General features: G+C 49.0%; 1 long non-coding RNA gene across 2 annotated transcripts in view; it reads left to right on the plus strand.

Moving 5' to 3' along the window:
• Window positions 1-10,891, plus strand: part of LOC101749284 — a 38,486-nt gene extending 27,595 nt beyond the window's left edge. For both annotated transcript variants that reach the window (XR_005839065.2, XR_006933935.1), the window contains 2 exons: window positions 8,683-8,883; window positions 10,785-10,891. This is a non-coding gene — a long non-coding RNA (uncharacterized LOC101749284). The remainder of the gene's footprint in view (window positions 1-8,682; window positions 8,884-10,784) is intronic.
• The last annotated feature ends 3,526 nt before the right edge of the window (window positions 10,892-14,417 follow it).

The raw sequence follows: 14,417 nt of genomic DNA on the forward strand, positions 1-14,417 counted from the left end.
CCTTTGCCTCTCACTAGTCCAGCTCCCAAGGCTAGCTGGGGGGCCCATGAATCTGGACAAGGTGAATACAAACTGCTGCTGGCATGGTTTCAATCCTGAGTGAGGCACGCAAGGGCTCGTGTTCACAGACAGGGGACACTAAATCCATTTCCTTGTCTGTGCTCTGAGCTTGGCAGGTTCACAGTGACCTCCTCTCCTCTCCTCTCCTCTCCTCTCCTCTCCTCTCCTCTCCTCTCCTCTCCTCTCCTCTCCTCTCCTCTCCTCTCCTCTCCTCTCCTCTCCTCTCCTCTCCTCTCCTCTCCTCTCCTCTCCTCTCCTCTCCTCTCCTCTCCTCTCCTCTCTCCCTCTCTCTCTCTTCCTTCTTGTCTCAGTCTAATGACTGTGGAGGAACCTCTCTAAGCAGACGGCCTCTCTTGCCTCCCTAGCATCACAACATCTCAACTCAGTGATCTGTGGGCAGACCCACAGCATCCCCACCACTCAGCATCCCCACTGCTTCACAGGAAATAGATATGCAAAGAGTTTTCCAGGACAACTTTGTGTGGTCACTGCCCAGCAGAAGCAGAGTGTCTCCAGTATGCGTCATATCACTCAGGCTCAGCTGTGCCAATAGGTCTTGGTTTACAAATGGATTGTATTTACTTACAAATGCAAGTGAATCTGGTTTGTAGATAGAGTCAAGTTACAAAGAAAATAAACAAATGTCGTACAGAATTTAGATTAACATCATCCCTTTAGATACTGCAGCATCCTGTTTAGCTGACTGGCTGGTGTGGATCCTAAGCCTAGACTAAAATGCCTGGAGAAGCCTAAGAGCTTCGTCTTTCCTGCTCCTGGCATTAAAGATAATGAGACACCAGAGCAGCACCTTCTTTCACCTAAAGGGAATGGACAAGCCCCTTTGCAAACCATAGCTTCTTTGGTTGTTGTGATGGGAAAATGCATGGAATATCTATGATTCTACAATTTTGTCTCCCCTTCTTCCCAAAGAGCCTTTCTTTATTGTTCCTGCTCTATACCCAGTCTGAATGCTGCTCCTGAATTGTGAAGTCAAAGTGTTTGCCGCCGTCGGCAGCCCCCACACAAGGTACATGGCACAGCAGGCACAGCCTGCGTCTTTCTTCCTCTGCTTGGAAAGAGCAGGGACAGCTATTAGTTTCTGATGAAACAGAACGTCTTCACTTTGTTAGGGACAGTGCACCGATAATGGCTGTGCCTCACATTCTTGGCCAGCCTTGTGCCATGCCCTGGGAGCATGCCAGACTTGCATTCAAGTGATCCTGCGTTATCTGAGAGGAAAGGCAGAGCCAATGCCCACTCAACGGGACTTTGTCCTCCCGATGGCAGGCGGGTTATGAAACGTCAGTCCCTGCGTGTGCTGGCATGGCAGGAAGGCTCTTGCCCTCACAATAGCAGCATTCTCTGCAAACTCAGCTGGGAAAGATGAGCACAAAATTAAACCTGAATGCACGCAGGCTTAGAGCCCTTTTCAACAAGATCTCATTAGCCTCTGGCGGTACCAGAGGCAACAGCTGCTGGTTGGATGGGCTTTCGCAGCAGGACTGTCTGGAGGATGGCATGTGTGTGCACATATATATATTGGTACTTGCGTGGGCTTTCTGTATCTGTAGGCTAAAAGCCACAGGATAGCCATGCAATCTGGATGCTGCCTCGGGCAGCTGCTGTCAGCGGAGCTTCATAGGTTGCGTCCACAGACCCTGGGCACATGGAGCACATCTTTGCCAACGCAGTTAAGCCTTCCTGTCCAGAGATGCTTTCAAAGTGTGAGAAAATCCCGTTCTGGCTTCAGTTACCCTTTCAAAGGGCGGGTTTATCTGTTGCGTCAGTACGTTTGTGCTGGGATCCAGCAGGACGAGGCACATCCTCTGAGCATGCATCGGCCCCGTGGCTGTTTGTAAGCAAGGGTTAACAGGGGGATGAGGCTCTGGAGAGTAACCCATCATCCCTTCCAGGGTCAGAGACAGAGATTTACCTCCGAGCTCGCATTGTACCACGGGGGCTCTGTTTGTGCCCCATGGAGGGAGCAGGCAGAGGGCTGGGGGACAGAGTGATAGAATCACAGAATCATTAAGGTTAGAAAAGACCACTAAGATCACCTAGTCCAACCATCAACCCATCCCCACCATGCCTGCTAACACATGTCCCTCAGTGCCGTGGATAAGGAGGCAGTCCAGCGGCGTGGCTGCCATTTCCCACAGCCTGCCCTTTTATTGGCAATCAAATTAGCTGACACAGGCAAGGGAAAATGTTTACCCAGTTTGAGACCGGCGGTCCTTGTTTTGAAAGCGGAGTTTTATCCTCAGCCCTAACTTCTCCCTGCACGGCATTAATCACTGGTCTGGGAACTGAGGATTTGAACCATCTCCAGAGCTGTACAAGCAGATTTGGTGACTCTCAGCAGTGCTCTGTAAATAAGTCCCAGCAGGGAGCTTTGTAAGCAAACAGCTCCTTTGCGAGCAGGAGGGCCTTTCCCCCAGGTTGTTCAGCTGGACAGACAGTGCGAGGGAAGGGCTGCACTATTTTGCAGGGACACCCGCTTCTTTGCAGCCTAGCAAGAGCAGGGTTTGTATCGGGGAGGCAGGAAGCCAGCTGTGTGGCAGAAGCAGCTGTGCCTTGACATCATCTTTGTCCCTAAGCACGTGTGTGTGTTACAACACAGGCCGTAATTACACAAGTGTGAACTCGCCTTATCCACAGGGCCCGGTTTCTTAAAAAGCTTTTTTGTGCCTGCCAGAGGAAAGGTGTGGTTTCAGGATGCAAATTCTCCTCTCACACTTTGTGGCAGACTTCTAGAGCAGGGCGTCCTGCTGCAACTGCAAGCAAGGGATGCCCTAAGACCTCACCAATATTTTTGTTAACATTTCCCTTGAGGAAATGATGCTTTTTGGAGCATTTCTGTGGGATGTTGCAGAAATTCTTTGCGTATACATGCATATGGTTGAAAATTTTGAGGAAAAAAAGAAAAAAAGAAATGTGTTTACCTTTTAAAGTACTTATTTCTCTTAATGGGCTGTTTTCCTCTTAAGAAATAACTGGATTTTTTTGTTGCATTTCTTTTCCTGATGTACAATATTGCCTACCCCTGGGAGGCTGATGCTATCAGGCAAGACTAGATTATTGAACCACCGAGGATATAAATAAATGCTGTTAAATGGTTTAACTCAATGGCCTTTGCCCTTCCTTGGGGAGGGAGCTCATCTTCCATCAATATGATTAGCGGAGGAGATTGTGTATTGATTAATTGTCCAGACTCGTTTCTCATTAGCTGGCAGTAGTGTGTACTACATGACCTTTTTACACCAAAATCAGAGCTTTGCTTCATAGTGGCTGGCTGCCCAGATCCCCCAGGCTCTCAAGGGTCCATGCTGTCAGCATCTGATAGCTGTCCCTTTAGGGTCAATGACAGCCTTTCTGCAGGGGAGGTCTCTAGGACAGAGCTGAAGCAGGTGGGGCAAAAATCACCCTGCAGCTCCCATGCCTGCAGCCTCCCTAGCTTGCAGGCCTATGCAAGCACAAAGCACACGTCACAGAACTCACACCTTGGCCAGCAAGTTGCTGAATGGCCCAATCACCCCTCCTGAGCACTGTCCCTAAATCCCCACTTTCCTGCTGGGGCTGGAGCGCCGGCAGCAGGGCGTTGCTGCTTTCCCGGGGAGGAACAGGCAGTCCTGCAGCAAGAGAGTGCTGGCGCAGCTGGATGGGGCCCCAGCGTTTCCAGCACAGTGTGTCCCCAGGCCCTCAGGCTCCGGAGCTGGCACCTCTCGCTGCCTATTGTGTGTGCTGCTGGGGTTGCTGCACTGGCGGTAACCTGTTCCTGAGCTCCACAATCACACCCAGGCATTGCTGACACGCTTGGCCGGATATTACTTTGTCCCAGGTGCTTGGCCTTGGGACAAGTGGGATAAGAAGGTGGCATTCACAAGCTCTATTCTTGTCGCTGCCACGCGGTGTGACCTTGAGCAAGGCCAGCGGGAAGCAAGGGGAGGCTGTCCCGTGATGCTGCCATCAGGCTTTGCTGTGCTGGGACATCACCTCTAGGACAGAAATGTAATGGAGGAAATGCGCGTGCTCCATGTGAATGACGCTGCCCAGCAGAACGGTGATGGAAAACCTGGGTACCCAAGGGAAAGGGACAAGGAAGCTGCTGGGAAGAATGTGGTTCAACTATTGGCAGAGGGGAGCGGGAGGTTTGGCATCTGGAGTAGGGTGCTGGAGACTTGTCCATCCCATCTGCCTCCATCTGATACTTGGCTAGGACCAGATGCATTGCACAACAAGAGAGTTACTTGACCTCTGTCAACCACACTGTGCAATGCTACAGCAGCTGCCTTCCTTCCTCCTAAGGAAATGAGATTCCTGGCCATGACTTGCAATTAAAATTACTGTCTACAGGTAAAGGCAGTTGCACATTCTGACTCTGTGCTACCTTGGCCTGCCCTTGCTGTCTTAAGTCAGCAGACGCTTTGGAGCTGGGAGACTCAACAAGGCTTATGAAAGGCTTACAAAGGCTGATGAAATCTCACAGCTGTTCTCATGAGTTCAGGTTTTTGCTTTAGATAGCTGCAGCCAGCACTTTCCATGGAACAATACGCTCTCATGTTTTGAAAGCTATACTCTGTTTTCCTTTGGGATGCTTAAGAGCTGCCGTGCTTCACTTATTGTGCATGCCTAGTAAGGATGGCTTTACGTCATTCTAGGCTGTCAGAAGATGTGGAAATCCCACTGCAGCAAGGAGCAGACTCTGTCATCCCAGTCCCTGTACCCTCACTGTAGCATAAGCATGGATATGCTTGCGTCATCCCTACCACACCTTCTCAGCAGACACCAGAGAAGAGCTTATCAAACACGTTAGAGAACTCTTTCCTGCTACTACATCATCTGAAGTTCAACAAAAGCTCACAAACTGGAAATGCATCAAGGAGGGGGTTGGACCAGATGATCTCCAGAGGTCCCTTCCAACTCCTACAATTCTGGGAAAGAGAAAGGGAAAACTGGACCCGACAGAGAGAGAAAAGAAGAGGTGAGGAGAGGTCAAATTCAGAGCTCAGAGAAGCATGAGGAGGGCATCCAGGAACCTGACAAGGAGGACATGCTGCAGGAGGGGCTGCAAAGGGGCAGAATGGAGCCAGAGACCCTGGGAGGACCTGGGAAGATAGGTCTGTGTGACTAGGGACTCCGTATGTGAAATCATCACCATGTCACAAAAGGGGTCTGGAAGAAGAGCAAGGGCAAGTGGTCTGTGTGGTAGTATTGCCTGCCCGTGATGTTGTTGACCGTGAAGGAACAAGAAGCAGTAGAGCTGATAAAACAGCATCTGCCTGGGTTCACTATTACCTTGAGGAAAGATGACTGGAATTCTGCTGCAGTTACCCAAGGTTGGCTCAGGATGTTGATGAAGGTCTCTCATGTTTTAAGAACGATCTGCACTACCAGAAATTGTCATTAATACACATTTTATGTTCCTATCCGGAGAATAATTGCTACGAGCACTGGCTGGGCTCAGGTATTCCCGGATGCACAGGCTGACACATTTCCTCACAAAGAGGCAGCAAAGCAATCAGAGCTGCTGTTGTGCTCTTGGTAACAAGTGAGACATTACAGAACAATGTGGCGGGAGATAACTTTTAACCTTGACGGAGCACAGGCTGATTCTGTTTAAATTAAGTGGAAGAGTCAATCTCATGGGGCCACATTGAATATTTTTTTCAACCAAAAAACAGGAGTTGTCACAGAAGTTATGGATGGAAGTGATGTAGACATTTGAGCTAAAAGTCTCAAGTATTTGTATGTGGAAGACATTCATACTTAACACTGTAAAAGCTAGCTTGGCTTCCCGAGCAAGGGAATGGATATAGAGTGTATAGAAAAGGTGCCTCTCTCTCATGACAAAACTTGATCAGTGAAGGATGGGAGCATTCAGCAAAAAAACCTATACTGCAGAGGTCACACAGCTTAGGGAAGAGGACACATCAATTGGCAGATATGAAGGTGAGATAGACCTTGCTGAGGAAATCCTAAGTATCCCAAGGAAGTTGTTTGTAAAGGAAAGAATGATCAAGGAAAGAGATCAGACCTCTGTGCAGTGAGAGCAAGATCAAGATAGGCCTCATAAATCCAATTTTGGCACAGTTTGCAAGAAAAAATGTGTAGAAGGGGATTGCAAGACAAAAGCACCTGGAAATAGAAACAATCCCATCAGAGGTCAAGAGAAAACTTGCAAGGTTTATTCAGATCAGGAGGTTCCCCGGGACCTGAAGAAATGGCACATTGAGTAGTAAATCCAATGGCAAAGATGTTCAGTCATCGTGTGAAACTGAGGTGTGGCCAAGGACTACACAGTTGCATAGTGCCAACTATTTTACCAAAATATCAGTAATGGGACAAAACAGGAATGCAGTTATTTACAGACTCAAGATCTCAGAACAACTGAGGTCAAGAACAAATAAACATATTGAAGTGGCAGTAGGACAACATTTAGCGTGGTTATATGAAATGCGGAACATTTGGGATTGTTTTTGTGCTGGGAGAGAGAACTGCTCATTTTTAGACACTGGTTATGTGGAATGTACTTATATTTGGCATAAAGTGGTAAGGAAATTGTGAAAGCGGGGGTGTGCAGGGATTCACAGTTGAACTAGAAAGTGGGCGAGGAACTACTGAATGAAGAGATGCTGAAACATAAAGCAATTGGCAATTGCTAATGAAATTCCTTTGGGACTGGTTTTAAACAGGGACAGGGGAGGTTTAGGCTGGATATTAGGAAGAAGTTTTCCATACAGAGGGCGGTGATGCAGTGTAACAGGTTGCCCAAGGAGGTTGTGGATGCCCCATCCCTGGAGGCATTCAAGGCCAGGCTGGATGTGGCTCTGGGCAGCCTGGTCTGGTGGTTGGCGACCCTGCACATAGCAGGGGGGTTGAAACTCGATGATCATTGTGGTCCTTTTCAACCCAGACCATTCTATGATTTTGGCACCAGCCAACTTCATATCTTCAGTAATGACCTTGGAGAAAAAAATGTAGTTGTTGCTGAAGAGACACAACAGAGAGGTGCTGCCAGTAGCAAGGAGGGCAGAGATACCTTCCGGCAGAACTGAAAAAGGAGTGAGAAATATTTTCCAAGTGCAAAGACTGGCACTAGAGTGATCTGGGAAAAAAGGGAGAGATGATGGTAGGAGCCTAGCCAGTCTTTGGGTTTTTTTTAGCCTGACAAGGTGAGTGTTAAAAGGGCATATGATTGCTGCCTATTAATACATCAGATGGGTAAATCCAAGGGAAACAGAACTGCTATTTGAACTGAAAGATTGAAGAGTACTGGCATGAGAACACATATGCCTCGCCTGCTTAAAACAGAGGGCAGATACTAAAGGGTGACTTTAACACTAATACCGTGGAGACAGCTGCTAAATTGTTTGCAAATGCGTGCCATAAAAAACAGCTCTGGAGCCAAACTTTCTCTCTCCCTTGACCAATACTGAGTAAGCTGTCCCTTTGTTCTGCTGTGGGTAAAGTTAGCTGTGGGCAGCTTTTAATTCCAGCTGCAGAATATCAACGTGCCCAAGTGCCATAGATTCAAGGATAAGTGGTTTTGCCCAGCTTAGCCTGAGCTATAAAATACGAGTCATGGTCTCATTCTTCCTGAGATCTGGATGCAAAGAAGGAGAAAATTCTTTGGTGACCTCCCCAGAACAGGCATGCTTGGCACAACCTTCACAGTTGTGCTCTCTTCAATACACGTGGACACGTTAGCGCAGCTCTTCATGGGGATCTTGGTGGGAGCCCAAGAAGTAAGGGAAATAAATACATATGGCTTAGCAAGGCCACAAAGCGTCTGTCATCTTTTCATTTTTCTTAGCCTGCATACGTGTGCAGCCATCTGCCATACCCTGGTCTAAAAAGAAAACAGAGATCCAGAACCTCAGCCCTGGAGGAGAGGCTGAGCTGTGCTCCTGGGCTGAGTGTGGAGGTCTCAGGACAAGGGCAGGTCTGTCCTCACATGTGTGTGCCAATGCTGGCAAGGCTTCAACATGAGCCATCCTGCCTGGCCTCAGGCACAGCCCAAAGGGGAAAAGATAGCTCCTGAGAAAGTGTAAGGGGAGAGGAGGAGAGCATTACTCATGTGCCCCCTGTTTTGAATGATTTAGTCAGCTCCACCTGTTTAACCTCCATCCAAAAATGATCATATTTCATGCAAGGGAGGCCACTCCCTGTAGCTGAGCTACTATGTATGAATGCAGCCCAGAGATGCAACTTCCAGGAAGATATTTGGTCTTGCTTGAGAACAGGCATCTGTCAGAGGTGTGAGCTGAATCATAGAATTGTAGAATCATAGAATCAGAGAATGGCTTGGGTTGGAAGGGATCTTAAAGCCCATCCAGTTTCAGTCTCCCTGTCATAGGCAGGGTTGCCACCCACTGGATCAGGCTGCACAGAGCTCCATCCAACCCTTATCCTATTACTATGAGGCTGTGTACAAAATCAGTCCTCCTGCAAAAAGTCATCTGAGTGCAGACATGGTCACCAGCGTTCACGCTGAGCACTTTGCATGGTCCAGAACGATTGAGGAGGCTGTGACACCTGTGTTGTTGGCTACCCACTGTGTTGATTTTTTTGCTGCTCTCACTGGTTAAAAAATTATTTCCCTGCTTTCTCTCCCCTGGCCAGATGCTGGGCACTGTAACTTGCCAGAGATCACCGAGAGATTAGGTCCTCTTGGAAAAGTGTGCATAACGGACTGGAAGGACCCCAGCAGGGACAACTTGCCACTTATCAGATGTTTCTGAAGTCTTTTCTTCCATGTGAGCGGAGGAAGAGCTCATCCTGACAACCACCTTCCACTCCAGCAACACTCACCTGTGGGGAGAGGTGAGAAAGCAGTGCCTGAGGGATGGGTTTAGATTGTTCTGAGCGTAACCACCACGTGTGCCCCTTTCCAAGGGGCAATGGGGGCCTGATGGCAGTCAGCCAAAGCATTCTGCCCATAACTGGTGTAGTCCTAAAAGATGCACTATTCCAACGCGTCCATGAGCAAGTAACTGAGGTAAAGAAGGGAGCCCTTTGTCACTGAGCTGAACAATAGCCTGTCTGTGGGACCAGGAGCAACGCTGCCCCAGCCAGCATCAGCTGCCCTTGTTTCTTCCGTCACGCTGACAATGCACAGTTGCAGGGCTTCTTTCCCTGCGTGGAGAATGGGATTTAGTGATACCATAAGTTAGTCAGACCGGCAGCCAAGATACCAATTCAAGTCCTGTTCAATGGAGCATTTTCTTTGTGTTGTTTTTCCTCCACTTCCCCTATTTTGCACTAAGACGCATTTCCTCTCTGTAGCACGAGCACCACAAACACACACACTTTCACTCATCTCAATCCCATTTACCTCCTATTTCGGATGAAGCAGCTGTGAGCTTGCATTGTTAAGGAGATATTGAATATTTTGTCCTTGGAGAAACAAACGATATTAATCACTGGAATTAGTATCAGTGTGCACCAGTGGTATTGCATCCACCCAAAGCACAAGATTGCAGTGTGGCCAGGGGACCTTTGGATGCATCTGTCCCAATCCCTGTTGAAGCAGGAACACTCAGGGCAGAGCGCCCAGGCCTATGTGCCCAGGTGGCTTTTGGCAGTCTCCAAGGAGGGAACTCCAGAACCCCTCTGATGGCTGCAGGGACATTGATGGGAAACTTCTCAAGGACCTCCCTGGTGCATCGTGCTTGTATATTTAAAGTAAACCAGCGTCCAGATCCAAAGCCAGGAAAAATATGTTATCCTGGTCAGATAGGGAAGAACTGTGAGGATGGGATTTGCTGCCCTGGGATTTCACTTGGCACATCTTGTCCCACAGTTGCAATGAGTTGGGAGCCTCTGGCTTTTGTATCAAAGGGTTTCTATCAGTGCTGGGAAGCATTTCTCAGGACAGAGAAGGAGTAGAATTTGTGTGGAATAAACAGAAAGGCACATTCCCACTGAGCATGGGCAGGTCTCTGCCATGCTATTCTATATCTATGTTGTTGAATATTCTCTGATGATACAGAGGAAATGTCAGAGTAGAAGGATCAGGCATTTAAAGCTCCACCACTGCTGAATAGGAAGCAGCAGAGGAAGCTCAAAGCCTATTTTGCTCTGTGCCTGTACAAGATGTAAGGAAAGATCATGTCCCTGCGAAGCTGCCCTTGTGTTTGCACTGCTTGGCTCTGCTGCACTTGATGGGTTGGGTGCTTTTAGGGGAGGAGGAAGGAAAAGAGGAGTGCAGCCAACTCCCTCAGAGGAGACCAGCCCATGGCTGGAACTGAAAACAAGCCGGGCTGCTGCAGGGCCAGAACTAACCCTGACTGTGCCAATCAACACAACGCATCCCCTCCAAAAAAATGGGCAAATAGGGTCCTGCAACATGAGTCAGAAGCTGCAGGGCTCAGTGTGTGGGCTGAGGGAGACTGCATGCAGATGTGGAGGCCCACAGAAAGCTGTTCAAGTCATGAAAATATGGGCATGGCTAGTTACACCTGGTACGTGATGCTATGACATGGCAATGCATGCAACTGACTGCAGCTCAGTGGGGCTGTGGTGGACCAGTATCTGTTCAGAAGGGATTCAGGCTGGTAGCTGCTGATGCCCATCATTGCCAATGCAATGGAGGGGTGAAGGGGAAGGAAAACAATCCTGCTTGTTTCAAAACAGACCCAAAGAAGGGCCTAAGTTAACCCAGAAACCTGGCTATTTAACCAGGTGTGTCTGTTTGCTACAATAATCTTTCTTTTTCTCCACAGAGCTCATCTCATGGATGCTGTCATTGTGGACTCGACACACCACAAAGCACTGCCAAGCAGCTAATAATGTAGTAGTGTGATGTGTGTAAATACACATGGAGATTTTATATACAGGTGTATATGTCTATCTGTATGTGTACGAGAGCAAGGCGTGAGGAGCAGCTGAGGTTCCTCGGTGTGCTGGGCCCAGAGCAGAGGGGCTGAGGGGAGGCCTCATGGCGGCTGCAGCTCCTCACAGGGAGCGGAGGGGCAGCGCTGAGCTCTGCTCTGTGTGACAGCGACAGGGCCCGAGGGAACGGCATGGAGCTGTGTCAGGGGAGGGGCAGCTGGGGGTTAGGGACAGGGGCTGCACCAGAGGGCGGTGGGCATGGAACGGGCTGCCCAGGGCTGTGGGCACGGCCCTGAGCTGCCAGAGTGTAGGGAGTGTTTTGACTCCACTCAGACAGAGGGTTTGGGTGGTGCTGTGTGGAGCCGGGAGTTGGACTCAATGATCCTTTTGGATCCCTTCCAACTCGGGATATTCTGTGATTCCATGGTTCTGTGAACTCAGCACGAGCTGAGGATGGAGGGCAGAGCAGCACCATGCCATAACAGTACCAGTGTGTGTAACTCGAGGGAATGTTTTTGTTGCTGTCATCACTCGTGTGAGATAACCCACTGGAAAGCTTTCCTATCCCAGAGCCAAAAGGGAAGCAGTGGGATTGCACCCCTAGCTTCAGCACACATAACCGAGCTTCCCAAATATTGCTTTAACAAAGGACTGAACACCAAGCAGAGCGCAGAGGGTGCCTCTCACACAGCACAGTGACACCAAGCCCAGTTCCACATGGTTCAGCATAAAGGAGGAACCGCAGCGAAGGCATTTTGAGGTTCGTGCAGCTTCAGGTGGGAAGGGGCCATAAAAGTGCATGGTGGGGAAGAGGTTAAGTAGAGAAGGGTGGAAAAGGTAAAACCACAAATACCCCCATATGAAGGCCGGGATGGGAATATTCTGCTTAGCTGCCCAGGACAGAGGTTTATGATTTTTTTCCTCAGCAGTTTGGTGGTGGTGTTATCCACTGTGAAAAATCACTGGCCGTGGAGATATCTGATAAGGACTGAGCTGGCATCAGCTGGGAGAACAAAATGTCAAGAATGCATTGGGCTGCGCCCCCCACTTTTACCAGCGGGCAAGCCATCTGTCTGGGAACAGCGTGTTGCTCACCCTTATCTCTGATTGTCCAGCTTCTTTACTGCCTCCTAATGAGTGCAGATACAATGTTCTGAGATCTGATCTTCGTCTGAGAACGCCTTCTCCTCCTATGGCCACCCCCTTCCTGCATTCCCTGCACACAGCCTTGGGGAGCTCCAGGAGCTGGGAGTGATGTGGTGCAAGGGAGGACTGTGGTTTGGCTGGCTCTGCTCTCCTAGGTCAAGGGTGACATAGTTTTCCCTGCAGAGCAGCAAAAACCCGCCATCTATAGCAACAGCTGCCTGCTCCCCAGTGCTTTTAGTGGAGGAAAGCAATGAATGAGCCTGCTCAGGCTTGCCTTGCCGGCAAGAAAGGGGATACGAGCTGTGAGGTGCTAAGCCTGCACCACAGCTGTTTTGGGATGCACCAGAAAGGTCCCACTGGGTGTCAGGAGCAGTGCTCCAAGGTGGGACTCACCAAGGTGGGACTCACCATAGGTGCAAAGCATGTGCTGGATGCAGCAAGGTGGGGCAGACCCTCTTAGGTTTGCACCACAAAAGTTAGCCCAAAACTGAGGGAGGGACTGAGCCACTTTTACTGTTCCAGGCTTGATGTGAGTGAAGCTGAGGGAAAAAAAAAAGAAAAAGAAAAAAAAAAAAAGGTTTTCCTGTGCTTCCTCCTCATGCTTGGCTCCATCAGGGTGCCTTTCCCAAACCTGATTTGGGAATCTTTGCTTTCCCCTTATGGGACCATCATGTATTTATGGCCCTGCAAGGCACATCTGCTCACCAGGGCAGTGGGCAATTCAGCTCATTTCCATGAACTGTTGGTCAAAATACCTCTGTGTTTCTGAGCATAGGGTGCAGCTCCTGGCCCTGAGGGCTGCTGCACCCTTCCCATACCACTGTTGGAGGACACCCAGAGCCTGTAGGGCACAGCTTCTGAGGGCAGGACCCACCGATGTTGCTGTGCTCTGCCTCAGTGCTGGGACAAGCCCATTCAGGCCCAAGAGATAGTCAGGCAAACGAATATTTGTGTAGCTGTATTTATGCAGCTGTAGCTGCAATATATATATAAATATCATACATATATTTTATACATATATATATAAAAGACATGCCTGGACATCTCCAATGGAGGCATTAAGGATCCTGCCTTGACTAATCTATCTGAAATAGATCCTACCCAGCAGCTCCCAAGGATGCTCATTCTGGTGTTAGATTTCCTTTCCTATCGTGCTTCTGTAGTGGTCACTGTTTTGAGCAACTGTGCTGGATGCCAGCAGTGCTGATGACCCCTTCCTATGCCATGGTCTGCAGTAAGGAGAAGACTGTGGGGCTCTGGGATATCAGAGAACAAAGGGTACACAGCTTTGCAGCCGACTCAGGCTGTAGCCTGATGATGATGATGATGTGGTGAACCCAATTCCTGACATCAGATCAAACGCACCACAGCCATGCAATACAAAGGGCAGATGAGAACAAACTTGTTGGTTCTAGATATTTGAGGTGGTAGTTCTGTGCAACTAGTCTTTATGGCTGTGCTACTCCCAGGATAAGATGTTGCCTGTCCTGTAGTTGGGACAAAGCCAGCACAAACTCTGTGTGATGTTCATATATAGCCAGCTGGACAGAAGTGAAGCCCTGTTACCCTACCTCAGCCAGATGAGGTGTATAAGGCTGAGTAATGAAGATGGGCAGCAGTTGGAGAGAAAATGACCAGAACCTCACCACCTAATACCAGGGCTGCTCCAAAAGTCATAGAATCATAGAATTATTAAGGTTGGAAAAGACCTCTAAGACCATCTAGTCCAACCACTGACTCATCCCCATCATGCCCAATAACCACGTCCCTCAGTCACAACTTCACATACCTTGAACACCTCCAGGGACAGTGACAGCACCACCTCCCTGGGCAGCTGTGCCATTGCCTCACCACTCTTGCTGAGAAGAAATGTTTCCTAATGTCCAACCTGAACACTCCCTGGCACAACTTGAAGCCATTCCCTCTCGTCCTATTGCTTTTGCCTGGGAGAAGAGGCCAACCTCCTCCAAACTATTTCCTTTCTGGCAGTTGGAGAGTGATAAGGTCTCCCCTCAGCCCTCATTGTCAGAGACAGATGTTGGTGGCATGACAGTAGAGGTTGAACCTTCCCACCAATATTATCCATTATCTCTGAGAGAGAGAAATATATTCATGGACAGCTACTGTACAAATCAGGGTATGAGGGGCTGTGTGAAACCCATGCTAGTTGTACGGCACCCAGCATAGCTGGGTGAGGGTGCCTGACATAGTGGTATGAAGACACGCAGTCAGAAATCCAGGCTGGGTGAGGAGCTGCATCCCTGTAAGGACACTGCCTGCTGTCTCCAGCTCTGCCTTACTGTGAAATCTGCAAGCCGTATGCTGTGTTCTGTAGGTACGAAGACCAAGGCAAATAACTCTTGACAGAAAACAAACTT

Source organism: Gallus gallus, chromosome 1 (assembly GCF_016699485.2).
Source record: "Gallus gallus isolate bGalGal1 chromosome 1, bGalGal1.mat.broiler.GRCg7b, whole genome shotgun sequence".
In the NCBI taxonomy this organism is placed as follows: Eukaryota; Metazoa; Chordata; class Aves; order Galliformes; family Phasianidae; genus Gallus; species Gallus gallus.